Raw genomic sequence first — 17,631 nt, 5'->3', positions numbered from 1 at the left:
ATCAAAAACGAGCATCCCTGCTAATCCCTGTATTTTATTTTGTAACGTACTGAATAATGTTCAGAATATTTAAATGAGAACATGAGATCACCATATCTTAAACAGTTTCCAAAACTGTCGGACAAGCTGCTCACTTTTTGCTAGCAAGTTTATTATACTTTTAGATAACTGACATGTAATTTTTTTGTTACGTTATACTTTATGAATTACACAATGCGTTTGCATAATGAAACCATTATTTTACATGAAAGATTAATTTTCCTCACAATGATGACCACATTTTCTTATATTTATTTTTGATATATTAATGATTACCCAGTAAACATAGTTAACTGAATCCTTGATGTTACAGTCTGCATGAGAAATTTGATCTGAATGTGAAAATCATGGCATGACTGCACTCATGTGCATATCCAAGCACCTCATGAGAGGGATTGGGAGGGATTACATCAACCGAAAGGGGAGGCTCAACATCCAACTTGTGGGCGATGCTGACCTCATCATCACAAACTGTGTCGTGAAGTGGCCTGGGTCTGTTCATGATGCACGTATCCTGAGAGAGAGTGCTTTATACAGAGAGCTCCAAATCAACCGAACGGATGGCATAATATTAGGAGACAGTGCCTATCCGCTCCTGACTCCTTTTCTTGCAGCAACCACACCTGCGCAGGCACACTTCAACACTGCTCACTGCAAAACAAGATGTGCAATTGAGGGTTTAAATGGAGTTCTGAAGAGACGCTTTGCATGCCTTAACTACTTGTGAGTTGGAACCACAGGGAGCATGCAACATAATACTAGCGTGTATCGTAGTGCACAACATCGCTACCGGGCGCAATGTCCCTCTCTGTGATGATGTGTATGATGCACCGGAGCCTGTTGAAGAACCAGACCAACCTCTGGCATTCTGTCAGAATGAGGGACTGACTGGACGTATAGTAAGGGATGCAATTGTTAGACATTATTTTTGACAGGCTTATCTCTGATGATTGTTTCTTTGAAATTAATATACGGTGATGAATGACAGAAAAATGGAATATATTATTTTTGTTTGTTATTGAAATCTGTTTGGGGGATTATTTCATTATATTTACTTTACTATACTGAATAGCTTAATTGGTAGCCTTTGTCTACTATATCTACTTTATCACTGTTACAACGGTTATACAAGTCAAGAGCAAAATATAAATAAAAGTATATACACTAAATGATACAAATGTATTATTTGACCAATTTTAACGTTTTACTACATTTTCCTCCTGGAATCCACCTTGAAATCCTACCCCCTGTTGGGATCAGGATAATCCTGTTTTTTTGGATCAAAGTTATCCAAATCCTACTGACAAGTTTTGAACAACACAAACTGAAGGTTTGATCCAGATTAAAACTAGGATTGGATTCCGTGATCTAGTCTTATTTCAGATTCCTTCTTTCCCTTTTGAACAACCCATTTTCAAGATTTGATCCAATCCGATAACCAAAATCCGATCAGCTTAACTTTGAACAACTGGCCCCTTAACTTTAACTGTGTTTGTAGCCAGCACCAGACTGATAAACAAACACAGACCGGAGTTAATTTAGGGCCAGGCACATGCGCCCGATGAAACCATTGATAGTCAATGGTTAAATATTAGGGGTGGGTAAAAAACAATTTCAGAGACATCAGTTGTATTACCATCAGTGATAATGGCCTTCAGTCATAAAAAAAGATGCCATTAAACGAATAATAAAAATATACTGTCTTCATGTTGTTTGTGCATTACTTGGAAGATTGAATGTGAATTAAGTATACTTAAAAATGTTAATGTTAGGTGGAATTAATCGTGATTATTCCATGGTATGTCTGAATACTGGATTCTGATTGGCTGGCAGTAAAACTGTTTAATGCACAGGTAGTTCCAAGTCAGTTTAATCACCATTTTATATTAATGCGCTGCTTTAATTGATGTACACTAACCAACACACATCACTTGCACACACACACAGTGAGAGAGAGAGATTGCTGATTGCGCTGCACACACACACAAACTGTTGTCAATGCTTCCCTGTTATTTCTTTATTAATAAAATAGCGTAGATAGATTGCTACACTATATTCCTCAGCAACAAGGTGGTAAAATTGCTGTTTTTGAATTAATTGTTTGTAGAGAGATACTCACAGAGGCAGCACACATATACACACAACTGTCATCTCTCTCTGTCTCTCTCTCTCTCTCTCACAAAAGATTGATCGATAATTAATTGAAATACATGCTATAATTCATTTGAATAAATGTGGTCTTTACTGCACTATTTCATCTTTGTGTATGATTTGAAGCGGGCAGCATGCTAGTGCTAACGTGCTGTAACTGACGAAAATAATTGTCATTTTTACTCATTATTATTGTTATTATACTCATTATCAAATATTGCACTACAAAGAGCAATAGTATTTTTAACTTGTCTATAACTTGGCAAATGACCATGGAATAAGCGGGATAATCAATGGCTATCCTACATTCTATGCGATTCTTTGCCTCCACGTCGTGCATTTAAAATCCTTTAATGCACAGCTAGCTTTTGATTATCGCTTACTTAATTTCAGAAAAAATGTGCTATTAATTAGTTAATTTTTTTTAATCGAGTGACATTAATAGAATATTTTTTATAAAACAGGAAGAATGAAATAAAAGTGATACATTGGCTGTTTCTCAATATGCATTCTTCAGCGATCTTGCGTCCTTGTGTTCTCGCTCTACGTCATCATTAACCATCGAAGTTCAGTTCCAATTCTCGAGAACACAAGTACAGAGGAGTCATGAAGATACCCGGATGTGTTCTTGATATCGAGGATGCATTGAGTGCAGACTTGCGTGCTGAAATGGCTTTAAGTCCCAGAAGTTATTGCAGCAAAATGGTGGAGGAAGGAAGTGCTACGCACAACTGTAATTTTTTAACGCCGTCTTAACGACAACAACACAAATATGCTTGTAAATATATATATACATATAAATTTAGATAAGGAAATATGAGGTTGTTGACTAGTCGTATTTATTCCTCAGGACTTAAGCATTTTGGTTAAACCAGCTTCTATCCTAAGGTAATCGTAAACTTGTTAACTTGTCTTTTAGTTAATGGGATGTTTGGAGTTGCAAACAGAGCTTACTGCATTAAAACATGCTTAATTAGCTTTTGGTTAGTCAGTTATTTAACAGTAAAATCTTTTTCTTGTTTTACTTGGGGTCCAACGAACAGACGAGAGTACTTATCCGGTGGAGAGGGGCGAACAAAGCCCTCTTCACTGGAAAAAGGAACTCCTCCAAGTCTGGTTGGGAGTAAGTAACAACATTTTTATTTTTTATATATTTTATTTCATGCTGTGTCTAATTTTACATTATAATTTCCTGTTTCTGATTAAATGTTTGCTCCATTTAGGGTTTTTGTGAAAAACACTGTCATTCCAGTTAAGGCTAAACAGGCCAAAAAACAAGTGGAACAATATAAAAGAGACATATAAGGTAAGACCACTTTTTTTTAATTGATGTGTGTGTGTGTGTGTGTGTTTAATTATTATATGCATTGAAGGGATAAATGATTTCTTGCAGTATTATTATTATTAGGAGTTGAGGGACCCACCAACATGGAAAGGAGTAGAGGCAGGAGGAGTCACAGCGGTATGCAGAAATGAATGCTGTGCTCCAGGGGCAGCATTCTATTAATCCACCCCTTGTAGTTGCAGCAAATGTGTCTGCCACTGGTGGTGGCATAGTTGCTTCTTCCTCCTCTGCCCCTGACCCTGGCAGTGCAGCACAGAAGCCATGCAGGAAGAGGCAGGGCACCTCAGAACTCGTTGACCTTCTGAGGAAGCAAGAGATGAGGAGAGGGAAAGGCAGGCAGCTGCTGAGGAGAAAGAGAGAGAGGGCTGAGCATTACCATGCACTTTTTGAGAAACTTGTTGAGAAGCTTTAATAAAATTTGGTTCAGATGACTATGATGACTTGAATCATTTATTGTTCATTCAGGATTATTTTGAATTATTTACAGTTTATCTGCTATAGCACAAATTAATATCTGCCACTCTCCCAGTTAACCTACACTACATAATACAACATGAGTAACTGCCAACCCACCCACTAATTTATTAGAGGATTTAAAATATTTGTGTGAACATGCCTGAGACTACAGTTGTGGCCAAAAGTTTTGAGAATTACATAAATATTGGAAATTGGTAAAGTTGCTGCTTAAGTTTTTATAATAGCAATTTGCATATATTCAAGAATGTTGATGAATTGCATAGTCCTTCTTTGCCATGAAAATTAACTTAATCCCAAAAAAACCTTTCCACTGCATTTCATTGCTGTCATTAAAGGCCCTGCTGAGATCATTTCAGTAATCATCTTGTTAACTCAGGTGAGACTGTTGACGAGCACAAGGCTGGAGATCATTATGTCAGGCTGATTGGGTTAGAATGGCAGACTTGACATGTTAAAAGGAGGGTGATGCTTGAAATCATTGTTCTTCCATTGTTAACCATGGTGACCTGCAAAGAAACGCGTGCAGCCATCATTGCGTTCCATAAAAATGGCTTCACAGGCAAGGATATTGTGGCTACTAAGATTGCACCTAAATCAACAATTTATAGGTTCATCAAGAACTTCAAGGAAAGAGGTTCAATTCTTGTAAAGAAGGCTTCAGGGCATCCAAGAAAGTCCAGCAAGTGCCCAGGATCATCTCCTAAAGAGGATTCAGCTGCGGGATCGGAGTGCCACCAGTGCAGAGCTTGCTCAGGAATGGCAGCAGGCAGTTGTGAGCGCATCTGCACGCACAGTGAGGCGAAGACTTTTGGAAGATGGCCTGGTGTCAAGAAGGGCAGCAAAGAAGCCACTTCTCTCCAAAAAAAACATCAGGGACAGATTGATCTTCTGCAGAAAGTATAGTGAATGGACTGCTGAGGACTGGGGCAAAGTCATATTCTCCGAGTGAAGCCCCTTTCCGATTGTTTGGGGCATCTGGAAAAAGGCTTGTCCCGGAGAAGAAAAGGTGAGCGCTACCATCAGTCCTGTGTCATGCCAACAGTAAAGCATCCTGACACCATTCATGTGTGGGGTTGCTTCTCATCCAAGGGAGTGGGCTCACTCACAATTCTGCCCAAAAACACAGCCATGAATAAAGAATGCTACCAAAACACCCTCCAACAGCAACTTCTTCCAACAACAGTTTGGTGAAGAACAATGCATTTTCCAGCAGGATGGAGCACCGTGCCATAAGGCAAAAGTGATAACTAAGTGGCTCGGGGACCAGAATGTTGAAATTTTGGGTCCATGGCCTGGAAACTCCCCAGATCTTAATCCCATTGAGAACTTGTGGTCAATCCTCAAGAGGCGGGTGGACAAACAAAAACCCACTAATTCTGACAAACTCCAAGAAGTTATTATGAAAGAATGGGTTGCTTTCAGTCAGGATTTGGCCCAGAAGTTGATTGAGAGCATGCCCAGTCGAATTGCAGAGGTCCTGAAAAAGAAGGGCCAACACTGCAAATACTGACTCTTTGCATAAATGTCATGTAATTGTCGATAAAAGCCTTTGAAACGTATGAAGTGCTTGTAATTATATTTCAGTACATCACAGAAACAACTGAATCAAAGATCTAAAAGCAGTTTAGCAGCAAACTTTTTGAAAACTAATATTTATGTAATTCTCAAAACTTTTGGCCACGACTGTAGATGCTGCACAGTGTGACAGTGAAGGGAGGGCATTCTTCCTCTTTTATAGCCTCGTCTCTCAGAATGTTTTCTCTCTGCGCCAGTGATGGTATTTCAATGGTGGTGACCAGTTCTAGAATCACGCAACTGCATTCTTAGACTTGTTCATTACTTCCTATCCTTGGATGAAGGCCCTCCTGTCACACACCAACACACTTTTATTCTCATAATTTGCTTACTGAAAATGTATTTAAGAATTAACAGTATTGAAGAGCTCCATTACAACATAAAATATACACTTATTTATATCATCAACATATGAATTCATAGATACCAAACATGGTATAGGTAAAGTTACATTAACTACAAATTCTATCATAACATGCATAAAACTGTATATATCAAGTAAGTTCAGAGCAATCAGTGTGAAGCTCATCAAGTTTGAAATGACATCAATTCAGCTGTAAGTAGTTCTACAAAAGACAGCAATGCAGTTAATCAATTAGAATCCGTTCAGTGTTTATTGAATTCAGTTAGGTAACATGCCAATGTTTCAAGATGTGATTCAGATGTAAAGCAGCTCTACGAAAGATGGTATGCATCATCATGTGAAACTCAAGATTTGCTGTTTCTGGAAGTCTTTCCACAGTGATGGCACTTAACAAGCTTCTCTCCAGTGTCCCTGCATGATACCTAGGTTTATCTTGTCTGTAAAACTCATTACACACTGATGACATTTAAACAGGTCAATCTGGAGTAGATCCTCATGTGGTACCTAAGGTTACCTTTTTGGTTGAAACTTCTCTCCAGTGTGACTTCTCATATGAACTTCAAGGTATCGTTTTTGGCTGAAACTCTTTCCACACTGAGGACATGTGTAAGGCTTTTCTCCAGTGTGACTTCCTTTATGAGTAAAACTCTTTCCACACTGTTGGCAGGTAAAAAGGCTCTCCATAGTGTGAATTTGCTTGTGGACATCAAGGTTTAGTAAAGCAATAAGCCACAAGAACCTGTGGTTTGCAGTGAATTTAGAACAACACACAGACAACAAAGAGGTGTATGTTTGTAGATTAAATTTACAACAGCTAAGAATGTGGCTCAGCCAATCAGAATGAAGGACCGGAATTATCCATTTTATAAATTTTCATTGAAACTCTTTTCACACTAAGGGGATCTTTTAGGCTTCTCTTTATTGTGAACATTCATGTGCCTGGTAAGGTTTCTATGTTGAGTGAAACTCATTCCACACTGTTTGCATGTGAAAGGTTTCTCTCCAGTGTGAGTTCTCATGTGCGTTTTAAGGCTTCCTTTATGAGAGAAACTCATTCCACACTGTTTCACGTGAAAGGTTTCTCCAGTGTGAGTTCTCATGTGGATTTTAAGGTTTCCTTTTAGTGAAACTCTTTCCACACTTGCATGTGAAAGGCTTCTCTCCAGTGTGAATTCTCATGTGGCTTTCAAAGCTTCCTTTAGAGGCAAAATTCTTCCCACACTGTTGGCAGGAAAAACGGCTCTCTGTAGTGTGAATTATATTGTTTTCTCCACTTTGATTCAAACTCTTTTTACACTGAGGGGATCTGTTAGGCTTCTCTTTATTATGAACATTCATGTGGCTGGTAAGATTTCTATGTTGAGTGAAACTCATTCCACACTGTTTGCATGTGAAAGATTTCTCTCCAGTGTGAGTTCTCATGTGCATTTTAAGGCTTACTTTATGAGCAAAACTCATTCCACACTGTTTGCATGTGAAAGGTTTCTCTCCAGTGTGAGTTCTCATGTGGATTTTAAGGTTTCCTTTATGAGTGAAACTCTTTCCACACTGTTTGCATGTGAAAGGCTTCTCTCCAGTGTGAGTTCTCATGTGGATTTTAAGGTTTCCTTTATAAGCGAAATTTTTCCCACACTGTTGGCAGGAAAAACGCCTCTCTGTAGTGTCAATTATCTTGTTTTCTCCACTTTGATTCAAACTATTTCCACACTGAGGGGATCTGTTAGGCTTCTCTTTATAGTGAACTTTCATGTGTCTTTTAAGGTTTCCATTTAGACTGAAACTCTTTCCACACTGTTTACACGTGTAAGGCTTTTCTCCAGTGTGAACTTTCATGTGCGTTTTAAATCTTCCTTTATGAGTGAAACACTTTCCACACGATTGGCAAGTAAAAAGTCTCTCTGTAGTAATTCTGCTGTCTTTTCCACACTGAGGGGATCTATTAGGCTTCTCTCCAGTGTGAATTTTCATGTGGCGTTTAAGGGTTCCAGAGTGACTGAAACTCTTTCCACAATAATAGCATGTGAAAGGCTTCTCTCCAGTGTGAACTCTCATGTGAATGGTAAGGTTTCCTTTATAAGTGAAACTCTTTCCACACTGAGGGCACGTGTAAGGCTTCTCTCCAGTGTGAACTCTGATGTGCATGTTAAGGAATACTTTATAAGGGAAACGCTTTCCACACTTGACAGGTAAAAGGGCTCTTCAAAGTATGAATTTGCTTGTGCACATAAAGGTATTGCTTTTGCTCAAACCTTTTCCCACACAGATGGCAAGTGAAGGGTTTGTTTCCAGTGTGAACTCTCATGTGGTATTTAAGTTTAAAATTTGTGCTGAAACTTCTTCCACACTGTTTGCAGACGAAAGGGTTCTCTCCATTGTGAGTTCTCATGTGGCTTTTAAGGATTCCTTGTTGACTAAAACTCTTTCCACACTGAAGGCAAGTGAAATAACTCTTAATTCCTGTCTTTTGATCTTTTTTTCGTGTGGAAGTCTTTTCAAACTGTAAGGAACACAAAGATTTTTCTCCAGTTATTGAATCATGAAGATTCTCATACTGATCTTTCTCTTCAGTTTCATTCAGTCCTCCTCTCTCCTCTTTCAGCACTGTTAAGTTTAAGGTGGAAAAACAGACAATTAAAAGTTAACCCCAGTTTAATGGCATAAAGCAATTAACATCAAATCACGTAGATGTGTAATCCATGTATGATGGATCCTATACCAGTGTGTCCAAACCTGATCCTGGTCGACCGGTGTCCTACAGAGTTTAAGCTGATCGTTATACAATTCATTTTTACAAAGTCTAATAGCAAATTTTAGGAAATCTAGATATAGACTGATCTCTATTATGTGCCTTTTTTATTTCTCCTCGGGGATAAAAATGCAACAAATTTAGAGAGAGGGGGGGAAAAAAAGAAAAGTGGATTAACTCCCAACTCAACAGCCAGATGAAAAATTAATCACACAATAATTCCTTGTGAGGTTTTATTAAGCGGCAATGATGTTAGACAATCACTAAAGTCGGCTGTTACACTGACCTTTTAAATGGAAAACACCCCAAAACTGTTTGAGTCAGAGGATGAGAAACAATAAATAATCATAAATCATAATTTTTTTTAATAAATCACTCAATTTTAAATGTTTTTGTGCAAGTATTTCTGACAGCTGTACCTTCTATATTTAACATTACAACATTACAATCTAAAATGAGGCTTTACAAGCACTAAATTAAAAATGAACTAAATAACAGAAAACAGCCTACATTTTAACTGGAAAGAGGAACACATTCACTTATTTGAGCTAGTAATTAGGACTGTATTAGCTAGCTTACATTTAATTTACAATTACTGCTATGATAAAAATACATTTATATTAAGGATTGTAATTCTACATGTCACAATGTCCAACAACAAATATTTAGCAAAATGTATATTGTACTCAGAATTATTGCACTCTTTTTCTAGTGCACTCCGTCTGATTAGTGCACAGCAGCACTCGTTCACTCGTGTAACCCTCGCTCACTCCTGACAGCAAAATGGATATGTTTGCATGACTTTCTAACATTTGTTCATGGCGATACGGTTCGGTACAGTACAGTCCGCAATTATTTCCGTTTCCACTGTGAGAAGTTGTGAATGGTACCAAAATAGCGAACCGTACTGTACCACTTTTTTGGAACCCTTCCATTGGGGTATCAAAAGGTTGGAGCTAAACACAACGCAGAATGTTGATTGGTTGACTACAATCATTACTGCGTGATACAAAGGGATAAAGCGTCCTTCACTCATTCCGCTCTGCTGTCCATGAGTGTTGGCCTCATTTACATCAGAGTGCGCAAACAAATTATAAACGTGTATTTTATAATTTTATATTTTCACACAGACAATAGCCATTTCTCAATATGCGTTCTTGTGGACTTGTGTAACGTCATTGCCCAAAAACCACGTCATTTTCCCTAAATATTACTGTTCTTGTGTCATGAAAAGGAGTTTTTCAGGCGAGAATGTAATTGTTTAAAACTGAAATCTGTGGTTGATTTATAAAGAAAGTGCCTATTTGAAAATTCGCTATGCCGATTTTGGAGCTTCAGGCGATCGGTGCTCATGTATCTGCCGAGAGTAGCCTTAGCTCGGCTAGTCCTTCGGATATTTGCTGCTGGCTCTGATGTCTTTGTAGTGATTAAACATGATAGTTAGTTTTGGGTTGGCTATATTTAACAGGCATTTGTGGTCTCATGAATCTATTATTCATTCCTGGTCATATCGTTTTGGCTGAGCACATAGTTATGTTTGACTTGATATATTTAATTTGAACTTTACCATAGCACAGCGCTGACTTTGTAGCATAGTTTGACTGAACTGTTTGCTTATTTTCTTTTATATAAGCCTCTTATACTTTGTACTTATACTTATATAATGGGTATTATTGTTTAAACTGACATTTAACAACAGAGTTGAGCTTATTGTCACGCTTTTTTTGTCAACTGCTACTTTCTGGCATACACCACGCCTATCAAGAAGAGTACTATTGGCAGTGGAAATGCAAGCTGGATCAGGGTTACCCGCAACGAATTGTATTGCACTGAACTGTACTGTACCGTACCGCTGGAAACAAGCCATTACAGATGAAGAATATGCACTGAGAAAAACACAAACATCTCAAATGTACTAAACGGCACAAACATATTCGCTTTTTGTCATGGTGGATCGATCTGATCCATGATCAACATTAAGGGCTGCTTAAGAATCATGAACATCACAGTATCTTGACACACTGAACCTGGATCAAATTAGTGAGAATGTATTAACTTAAATTGTTATTTATACTACCGCTTTAACCCCGATTGATTTGTTAGGTTACTTCAAGTCAGGTTTTGGACTTTAAGTCTTCTTTTAAACAGCCCCCAGGGACAACTAAACCAATCTCATCCATCTGTCCAAGTAAAAAGTTAGATTTAAGAATTTTTTTTTCCCATTTGTTGTTAAAAAGTAATCTATTCACAAGCAATATTCTCATTAGTTTTATCAGCTCTAACCTAAGCATATCTGTGGTATTTGCCACATTGCAATTTAAATTCTGTTGTTTTAAAAAATAAGTATGATTAAGAAAACTAAAGTACTCACATAACTTGGGAATATATACATTAAATCATGATTTCAGCTTTAAAAAAATAAGTAAACATTAAAGGTTTAGTTCACCCAAAAATTATTCTGTGATGTACTCACCCTCAAAGCATCCTAGGGTGGTCAAAATGACTGAAAAACTAAACTTGAATTTTCTACTTAAATATTATAAATATTCAAATTATGTTCAAATTTAAAAGGCATAATTTCTAGGGGTGCACAATATATGTTGGCCGATAATTAATGTGCATCTGACAATGAACGTGGATTTGCGCAGCTTGTCAGTTAACAACGGCTCTATATAGTAACAGCTGTTCTATGTGAAATCACGCACCTGATGGAATTTACCGCTGATTAGATAACCAGCTTTACTGACGAGATGCGAATTAATTATCGGGCGATATTTATCGTGCACCCCTTATAATATCAGTTAGGGGGATAAAGTTTTGACTTCTCTCCTGAGGCCACGTGAAAGCGTAATAAAATAACATGACTATCTTTGAAAAAAATAGTGCATAATGTTTAAAATAATGTGTATAAATCATATATAAATTAAAAAGGTTGCTTAAACAATTAGAAAGATAAACAGCACCATGCATGTATGTATAGTTAAATTCAAAAGAACTAAAAACCAATCACAAAGAATAGGCTAGTTTCTTCTTTTAAAAACACGAGATAGAGTAGGATGGGCAAAAACCGTAAAGTCTTGAGATGTTTTTTAAAAGTTTAACTTACATTCATTTTACATGGCTTTCTAAAACATGCCACTCTCTTGTGCGAGACGCAAGTTAGATAGATGTCAATCTTGAAAATGTGATAAATATGCGATCTGTGTGAACTGCTTGGTTTCAGTTTTGACAAACAACATCATCTCCACACTGATGCTCTCGTTTTCCGCAATATATTGAATGAACTACATAGCAGCACCGCATCTAGTGGGTTCAACTGGATAGGTTAACAAAAGCATTAAAATGCAATGACACTTACATAGTCGTCGCATTTCGTCCGCCACTGATAAGGCTGCCTGACAGCTGACACGGATCTAAAATTCAAATGCAACGGTTTTGCAATGTGATTTTTTTTTTTTTTCCGACAAATATTCGAAATTCTAACTTTTTTTTTTGACAGCCCTAATGTATGAATTTCTTCTTTTAGATAACTTAAATCTGAGTTATTTAAAAAAAAAATCCTGGCCCCAAGCCTTACAATGGGGTAAGCGGATGCTTTTTGTTAAGTCAAGAAGATGCGAAATAAATTGTGCGCATTCATAATAAATGTTCCTCATACGTCCCCTGGGGGTGAATAAAAGCCTCCTGTAGCAAATCCATGCATTTTTGTAAGATAAATATCCATATTTCAAATGTAATAAACACTTTTTTCTCACTTCCGCTGACTGTCGTATGGGAAGCCGTTCCTGCGGATGACGTAGGATATAGGCATTGTGCGCGCCTCTGAGAAATGCAGGAGCAAAGCTTACTTTAGCAAAGGAAAACCAGTCTCCTCTTTTTTTTCTTTACAAATCCTTGTTTTGTGCTTCTAATTCATGACCGGCGTTTTGTTTTCTCTCCACATTCGTCACTAATTGCACAACGCCGACATTCTACGTCTTCCGCCGGGACTGCTTCGGTGTACTACAGTCAACGGAAGTGAGAAAAAAAAGTGTTTATTATGTTTGAAATGTGGATATTTATCTTGCAAAAAGGCACTGATTCGCTACAGAAGGCTTTTATTCACCCCCTGGAACCGTGTGAGGGACGTTTTATTATGGATGCGCGTACTTTATTTCACGTCTTCTGGACTGTTGGGTAGGTCGAACCTGATTGGTCAACCGTTAAACTGAACAACCAATAGACAAAACCAAAGAATTCAGAGCAAAAACAGCAAGAGAGGGGAAAAAAAAATCAGGGAGCAAACAAAAAATACAAAATATATGAAGAACGTAACAGGTCTGAACAAAAATATGGCAGAGAGCCTGAATGAATCCACAGTTTGACAGCAGGTGGCGCTTATGAACAGCAGAACAAAGCTGTTTCCACGGTAAACTCTGTAAATGCATGCTCGATCCGAGACCGGTAGGCTGGTTTCTCCAGTAACAGCTGTACACAAAGCAGCGCTCCGCTCACAAACACTGCTTTATCAGGCAATCAAAGTCAAAGCCTTTTGGAAAATATATTTGTGGCAGTCAGTTTTGAAATCGTGTCCGTACCACCTCAAACTCAACATCCAACCCTCTCCCCCTTTTCTATTTTCCCCCTCCCCTCTGCTTTATAATCTATTTAGTTATATTGATATTATTTGAAAAACTTTTTCCATTTCCTCTCTTTAGCTGCTTTTCCACTGTTTTTTTTCCCCCCCACAAATTTCGGACTTCGCAAGTTCGACTCAGGAGTGTGAATTCTGCAAATGAAACAGCAGCACACTTGAAAATGTCAGTCAGCTCGCCTACTGCAATTTTCCTCACTGTATTTACAATAAGACTAAATATATCAAACAAATGCCTCTTTTCATTTTCATTTAAACATTAATAGCCACAGAAATGTAGTTCAGGTAACGTGAATACATTACAATGAAGCTAAATGTTATACCAAACAGCATTGCCTCTTTTCATTTTTTATGAGCCAGCGGCAAATGTCAGAAGGACTAGCCGAGTTGAGGCTGCTCTCGTTGGGAAACATGAGCACTAAGCGCCTGCTCATCGCGTGGAGCCGATAGTCTCCGAAATCAGTGAAGAACATTTTCAAATAGGCGCTGTATAAATAAACCACAGATTTGAGTTTAAAACAACTACATTCTCACCTGAAATACTTTTTAAAAACTACATTTCATGACACAATAACAGTAATATTTTGAAAATTATGTGAATAAATGGAGGTTGAAGTACCTACTTTTAGAAAAATCTACTTGTGTATATATATATAAATATAAATATAAAGATACAGAGATGTACAACTCGTACACATTACAATCTAACACTTCACGTAATTTAACTTCAATGTCTGTGCTTTTGTTTTGCCGTATTTTTTATTGTTGGACATGCTTTATATTTACAGCACTATTTTCTCCTATTTTGTTTTTCTGTATGTCCTACATTGTCTTGTTTTAAAAGCGAAAAATAAGTATTTCGGTGAATGAAATTTTTACCAGAAGAACTGCATGAAAACGTATGTCTGTTCGTCTGAATCGTCTCAGGTTTCACGCATGCGCGGTTTAACATTTTAAGGGTTTTTTTTAAACGAATTTAACGTTTTCTGACGTTTGAGTGTGAATGAGAAACTTTTGGAAAATGCTTGGAAGTGCTAATGTGGATAGAGAATTTTTCTTAAACAAAGACGCCATTTTCATGTGTATCTGGATTAATTTTGATGTAAACTTAGTGTCCACTGGCTGTTTTATGTGCTCACCAAATACCTTTTGTAATCACTCACATATCAAGGTTTGCTTTGTGCAAAATAAGCTAATTATGCAAAAGTTTAAGAAAATAATTTAAGTTCTAAATATAACGGTTTTAATATTAGAAGCAGATATTGGGTGTAGTGTTACAGAACTTTTTTTTTTTTCATTTGTTTAGGCTAATTCCATATTATTGTTATAACTTAAATGCATGATGTCATAATAACAAATGTCCAGTGTGAAAGCAGGATCTTCTCAGCTGCACTCATTTGTCATGTGATCTCAACATTTCTGTCTAATGTCATTTAACACTTTTACACTCGTGGGAGACATTCTTCATATATATTAAAATGCCCAGCTCTACAGAAATGAATTATAAGGTTCAAATGAAAACCAACCTGTTTGCTCCTCAGTATCTTCATGCTTCAGACTGAATTTTTCTAAAATCTTCATGTCTTCACTCTCCTCTTTAATAAACTCCATCTTCGTTTGTTCCTCAGTATCTTCATGCTTCAGACTGAATATTTCTTGAATCTTGATCTCTTCACTCTCCTCTTTAATAATCTCCATCTTTATAATCGTGTGTCACGTGGATCCCAGTTTTTCTTTGTGTTTGGATACTTTGCCCTGTTTAAGATCAGAATAATTAACAAAGAAAATAAATGTAAACTAAATCTCAATCAGTGCCCTATGTAGTCTGCACACTGGTAAGGAAGTCAATCTTGGCTGTGGTTTCCTAAAGGTATTTTGAGCTTAAATACATTGTAGACCCATTGAAACCAATGGAGTTATGATCAACTTAGGCTTACCATACTTTTGGGAAATGCAGCCCAGAGTTTGATAATGGACTTAAATTAGCTGATTAAAATATATTTATACACTACACAGAATTGTTTGTGATTTATCTGGTATTCAGTTGTTTGTAGATGACCCTTTCATGAAAACACTTGCAGTTGGTTTGTAAAAGGTTTGTGTTTGTTGTTCTTGTTAATGATGAGAAGAATTTTATTTGCAATGTGCTTTTCTTAAACACAAAGCGCTACAATAAAACAGAAACACAAAAAGAACAATTCAAATTACAAACTAATAATAATAATAAAAAAAAACTTAAATAGTTGTTTCTTTTACACCATTTTAAGCAGAAAATGTCGTTAGCACGCGGCGATTCAAAACAGTCACTTTGGGATTGGTTCAGTTCACTCGGAGTTCAAAATGCCCCGTTTCTCCATAAAGCATAGTTTTGAACAATTTTCGAAACGAGCTTAGTTGATTGAAAGCACACACCTTTCTTCTTCAGCAGAATTTGCGGCAGTCTAAATGCATTACACTCTTCTGCCGACTCTCAGACGCGGGAGCGCGCAGCCTCATGACGTCACACCGCCAGACCAAAATAAAAGTCTTTTTCCCGCTAAAATCACGTAGGCGGCGAAATGTCATGTGCCTCGTCTAAACAATAAATGTTTGTTTCCTTTTCTAAATGACTAGTGGGGGCCTTTAACGAGGAGGGAAAGAGGGAAGGGGTTCTAACTGTGCAGCAGCACTATAATAATATGGTCTTTTGATGCATTGTTGTAGATTAAACTGGTTTAAAGGTTAAAGGTTACCCATGCCTCCTTATATTTTACTTTTCAAGACTAAAATACATGTATTTTAATGTTTCTATTGAAATAAGAATGCTGTGTAAAAAATTATAAGTTGCAACATTGTACAAGAGAATCCTTTTATTTCCACGCCAAAAAAATAACATAAAATACAAAATGTAAAGAAAAGTACTCAGCCTCATTTCAAATAAATTAAATTACAAAAATAAATGCATAGAACTGATTTCATTTTTAACTTACAAATATAAACTGTACAGAAATTAGGCTATTTCATTGGCAAACTGACTTAAAATAAGACCCATTTTCCACTGTTTTCTTGAGAGAGTGGTTAATACATTTATTTGTTAACCATTTGCTCAAGAAGACCAAACAGTCGGTCCGTTCTCTCTCTGCTCTCTTGGGCTCTTCTCTCCTCCATCTCCCTCTGGAACGTGAAGTCTTCTCAGAGTAGCCACCAGCTCATCCTCACGGCCCCGTTTTTTCTTGCCTTGTGTTGGTGCTGGCTCCTCCACATCTTCGTCCTCCACATCACCCACTGCTGAACTTGGCCCTGCCGTTTCCTCAGGGATGGAGGCAATTAGGACAGGGGGGTTGTTTCCATCATATACTGTACAACACCCAGGGGCGTAGTTTATGGGGGGGATGGGGGGGAGGTAACCCCCCCAATATTAGGTAACCCCCCCAATATTAAAATCCATCAGTTACAACCCCCCCAATATTTCAACATGAAAATCACAGCAGATCAAATGAAAAATATGTAGAATTTATTTATTTTGTAACAATAATTTTGTTCCTAATCAAATATGAGTTTGTCATAATAAATCAGACAAAAAATACTCCCCCACCATTGAACCGATTGGTAACGCCCAACCAATGAGTCGCACTTACACCAAAACAACGCGAGTGGTGTTTGAATGGGAGAGCACACGGGTAACGTTAGCGCCAAAAGTGAAGAGAAGCGCTGCACAGCAGACTATATTTAACTGCTGGTCAGAGAAGGATGCAAAAAATAAAAATAAATAAAGCATGTACTGAGAATGAGGTATGAGAATATTGTGTAATAGCTAAGTACACACCACATATATTTTAGCTAGCTAATCCATTGCAATGTATTTAGCTATAACTATCAGTATAACAAGTTACCAAAGCAGCTGTCTGTTTTGCTAGTTTATTTTTCAATAGTGTCTGTAATTATCAATGACAAAAGTATTCACATTGGTGTTTGTTTTCTTCCTAAATTAATCTGACTTTTGAACGAATTGGATGAATGAATGATTTAAGTGGTTAACTCATTAAAACAGTGAAACGCTGCCGTCTACTGGCGGTTTCAATACTTAATTTCTTTCTTTTGATAATCTCTACTATGTAAGAATTTTATGAATGATGATTATACACAAATTTCATAACGTTATGAGGTGTATAATCACTAAACATGTTTTTATAACAGATTCGAGGTAAATATAGCAGCAGGGTAGAAAAGTCAGCAGAGGGAGAGGAGGAGCAGGTGATCAGGTAAAGATGCCATTCAATCAAAAAATAAAATAGGAAACAGTATAGAAAAACAGTTTTTAT

The 17,631-nt window shown here is 37.2% G+C and overlaps 2 pseudogenes; one reads left to right on the top strand and one right to left on the bottom strand.

The window, feature by feature from the left end:
* The first annotated feature begins 399 nt into the window (after positions 1-399).
* Positions 400-971, top strand: LOC122137199 (annotated as a pseudogene).
* Positions 972-6,177: 5,206 nt separating this feature from the next.
* LOC122137185 lies at positions 6,178-15,891 on the bottom strand (annotated as a pseudogene).
* Positions 15,892-17,631: the final 1,740 nt, after the last annotated feature.

Source organism: Cyprinus carpio, chromosome B4 (genome assembly GCF_018340385.1).
Source record: "Cyprinus carpio isolate SPL01 chromosome B4, ASM1834038v1, whole genome shotgun sequence".
Taxonomy (NCBI): Eukaryota; Metazoa; Chordata; class Actinopteri; order Cypriniformes; family Cyprinidae; genus Cyprinus; species Cyprinus carpio.
Note: the sequence above shows the minus strand (reverse complement) of the source record. Positions and strands in the feature narration are given on the sequence as shown.